The sequence below is a fragment of the Tupaia chinensis genome, unplaced genomic scaffold (genome assembly GCF_000334495.1).
Source record: "Tupaia chinensis unplaced genomic scaffold, TupChi_1.0 Scaffold000527_1, whole genome shotgun sequence".
Classification (NCBI taxonomy): domain Eukaryota; kingdom Metazoa; phylum Chordata; class Mammalia; order Scandentia; family Tupaiidae; genus Tupaia; species Tupaia belangeri.
Genome location: NW_006160040.1, coordinates 3,585,558 through 3,589,936, shown reverse-complemented (window position 1 = coordinate 3,589,936; position 4,379 = coordinate 3,585,558).

Below are 4,379 nucleotides of genomic sequence, written 5' to 3'. Positions count from 1 at the left end.
AGGCACACGGGGAGCACGTGCTGTCGCTTTGTCGCGCCTTCGCAGTGCACAGGCATGCGCTCTGGGGCGCCTGCAGACTGGCTCGGTCTAGAAGGGCAGGTCAGGCGGGGGCGAGAAGGGGCTAACCAGGCAGGTGTCATGAACTTTGGTTCTGGGACCTGTGCCTCCTTTGGGTAGCCTCGGCCGCGCAAATACTCTGGCTTTCCTTAGGGCCTGTGCCTCCCCGGTGCCTCTCACACTGCCTTTCCCTGGAGCTTTCCGTCAGACCATTGCCCATCCCTAGGACTAGGCGGCTCACCTGGTCAGCGGAGCACCAGCCACTTGCCCACGTGCCCTCAGTGGGGTGGGCAGGACAGCGGGAACGTGTGTGTACGTGTGTATGGAGGGGAGGATGGAATGGACAGAGAAAGAGGGAATCCGAGGCAAGTGATCCCCATTTGCACCAAGGTTGCACCGCCAGGGTCCAAGAGAAGTGTGTGTGTGTGTGTGTGTGTGTGTTGGGGGGGTGATAATCGCCACCTTCAAAGCCAGTGAGAGCCTTCTGTCCTGTCCAGATTCGCATAAACGCGAATCTCCGCTTGTTCCGCGGTCTGGAAAGGGTGCTTGCAGAGGGCGACACTCTGCAATCCTAATTAGTGATTTTTGTCCCCTTGTTACTGGGCTCAGCATCTCATGCAAATGAACTCTTCATTTCAGCCACATTACCCCAGCTCCAGAATTAACTGACTCTTATCTTTAATGATATGCTGCTGAAGTTCTCCGAGCCCGGCTAGCTTTTTATCTTGATTACTCTAATCAATAAGAAATGATAGAGTAGAATTATAAACTCTATTGGCTTTTAAATGTTGCCGACAAGCCCTCTAGATGCCATTCCTGTTCATTGTTATTTATTAAAATGATCCTCAGCCTAATAGCGGATGCAAATAGGCGAACAAGGAGAATTAGGCTTGGGACTCTTCCCAGCCAGTCTCTGACACCACTGGTCCCCAATCCCTCTGGAAGATTCCTCCCTGTTTAGGCCTGTGAAGGCAGGAGAGAAATTTGTATCTATCTATATCTAAAGGAGGTTTTTTTTTTATATTGATTTTTTTGAGTGCACAAGAGAAATAAGAAAACGAGTAAATACCAGACTCCCATTGCACCCAGATACACAGTCTTAAAGGTAGAAGCTTTGAAGGCACACTCTGTGAGTCTCAGACTGTGGGAATAAATCTGGAACATGCACACAATCATATCCTCCACCTCACTGCCCCCCTACAAGACACTGTCCATGCAATATATTTTGTATATGTGTGTATGTATTGATGCATGTATATTTCCAACAGACCTGGAAAAATGCAAACCCCCTCTGCATTTGGTTCTGTTGGGAGAAAAATGGGCTGGAGTCCCTTCACATGCAGAAGGTACCTTCTACTCTAGTTGACCCAATGGGCAGTGATTGGCCAAGATTTCAGATGCTTCAAATGGGAAGTTTCTGGGTCCCCAGACATCCACTCCAAGTATTCTGAGATCTAGAGTCCATGCCTCAGGCTTCAAACAGTCCATGGCACACTCCCCTCCTCCTTGACTCTTCCTCTCTCACCTTCCTCTGAAGGCCCAATTTGAGTGCACGGTCAGGAAGCAAGAGAGTATGCGGGCATTTTTTTCTTTCCTTCTGCTCATTGGGAGTAGAAGGTGTTGGTGTCGTATGTGAATTACATCCAAATAGGATATGAAACATCCCTTCTGACCCTTGACCAGCATTTTACTGCCTACCCCCACCCCCTAAAACCTAGGCTCTGAGTTTGGTCCCAGGTGGAGTGGGAGCTTTTGGGGCGCTGCGTGAGGGCCAGGTGCTGCTGAAAACGCCCGCCTACCATCACTCATCTGAATCAATTTTACTCATTTTCATTAAGATCCAATAAAAACTTATTTAAAAACCCACTTTGTATCAGGCAGTTTGTCAGGAGCACAGCCCAGGCTCTGAGGCTCGGGGAACTTTTCCCTTGCTCGCTTGACCCGGTCCCCTGGGTGCTATGAATGAGTTCTCAAGCTCAGTGCAGCTGAAGCCCGGTAGGCGCACGTGGGAGGCGCCCCCACACAATCACCCTTGCCATGCCACCTGGCGGAGGCTCCCGGGCTGTCTATAGGCGTTTACATTGCCCTACTCCGGGCCCACAAATCCTAGGCTTCCCTTCCTGCACTTAAACTGCTGCACAGCCCACGGAGCAGCTTGGCTCTGGCTTCGCCGGGCGAAGAAGCTGTGAGCTTGGTTTCCCAAAGGCGTCTGGCCACTGAGTGGGGAACGGCCACCAGCCACCAGCCACTAACCACTGGCAGATGCACAGGCCAGAGGCTGCGCGTGGGGAGCAAACCCGGACACTGGAATGCGCCTGAAAGCAAACTCAAGTCCTTGTAAGGCAGAGGTCTGTCCAGAAAGAGAAGTTGAAAATCGCCAGCAGGCTAAGCCCCCCTCCCCTTTTTTTTAATGACACATGGGGGAAGGGCTGAATGTATCAAAATCATGTAAAATTTCTGTTCTTAGCAACATCCTTGTTATTAGGAATGATGACTAAACCGCCAGGATTATTCTGGACTGTAAGTTATCAAGAGCCCACTAATTTCACATTAAAGCCCATTGACTGCAACAGCGTGATTGAAGGGTTTTTAACAATTAACATAATCAGAAAATGAGCTGAGATAATTTTTATTCAACTCATTACTTTTTAATCATGTATTTCTTTTAATTAATATCTTTTCCATGAACATAACACAAAGCAGAGCCCCAGTGCTGGCCCAAACCAGCCTGCGGGACTAAATCTGACACAGGCAAACACTTCGCCAGCCGCATTCACTGCATCTCTATTGTGGTGTGGGTGAGATAGAAAGAGCTTGTCCAAAAGTCACCATGTTGTTGTGAAACACAATTTAAAAGGGGAGGGGGTGTTAGGAGCCCACAAATCGTAGGCTTTTAATTTGACTTGACTTTTTATATTTGGGCGCCTCTTTTGGTTTGCAGCCAGAGTGCTAGGAATCGGAAAGAACAGGAAGAAGAACAGCAGGCAGAAAAGGCTCTTGGAGACGAATGCCAGGTCCTGGGTTTGCAGGAAGGTGGGCTGGGGTTGAAGGCATCTAGTGCTTGGGTGCACAGGTGGGACAGTTGGAGGCCTAGGCCTGGGCCAACCCAGTGCTGGAGAGTGGCCTAGAAGTCCGGGCTGAGCCAGTCAGACTCTTCCACTACCATCACCCTACCTCCTGGACTGGGACCCACATAGGGCAGTCTCTCTGACTCCCCTTCCCTCAGCCTGCTCAGAAGTGGAAGTGGGACCCATCTTGGGGGCAGGATCCTGGACCGTTGCCGCAGGCGTCGTGCACACGGCTCAGGTGTTTGCGTCACTGCCTCTGTGCCATGATCTCACTGGGCCCCAGTACTTCCTGGTATCCCCAACTAGGAGACTTGATCCAATTCAAATGCCTAGAGAACAGGTATTTTTGGTGGCGCAGAGAGTTTCAGCCTCTCCCTTAGCAGCCCCCCTCATTTACTGGGGCAACTTCCACTCCAAGTCACCTCTCACACTAATCACAGTCTCCAAAAAAGGGTTGTTTCTAAACTAAGCTCTTTCCTAGTATGGGAGCTGCATCAGCCTTGGAAAAAAGAAACAAAGCCGACCCCTGGTGGAAGAAAATGAAAATTTAAGAAGATAGGGTTTGAGGGAATGTGGTTGGCCAAACATCTGTATGAGTCTGGATATCATAAAGGGAGGATGAGAAGGAAGGAGTAGAGGGAGAAAGGATAAATAAGGAAAAGGAAGAATGGGAAAGGCAGAACAGGAGAGGCCATGTAGCAAGTAGAATTCAGGTGAAGAGGACAGAGAACAAAGAGACTCAGAGACTGTGCCATTAGGCCTTGGGTCAAGCATGCTTCCTCAATCCTGTGGCCTGCCTCGTATCAGGGGTTGGCAAGGACACCAGGTGTCCTCTGTATCACCAAGGGAGGCCTGAATGTTGTGATTACAGGGGACCACGGAGGTCTCTGGTGGACCCTTGCAGCTGGTGCGTTCCTGCCTCAGAGAGCATCCAGGTTCCAGAATCTCCTTTATTTCTTTTCTTTTTAAGAATTATTTTATTGGGAACCAGCAGTTAGCGTAATGGCTATGTCGCTGGACTCCCACGTAGTCGACCGAGGTTCGCATCCCAGACCCGGTGGCTTAAAACTCACGCCGGGCACGTGTGTGTGCGTGCCCAAGACCCCGAGAGGAGAATGGAGGAGAAGGGATTGCGGCGTGACCATCCCCCCTGGGGGGTGATTTCTCGCTTTCTATCTCTATGTTTCTCTCTGTCTGTCTGGCGAGTGCAAGCGCCCTATAGCGAAAACCTCTCTAAAAAAAAAAAAAAAAAAA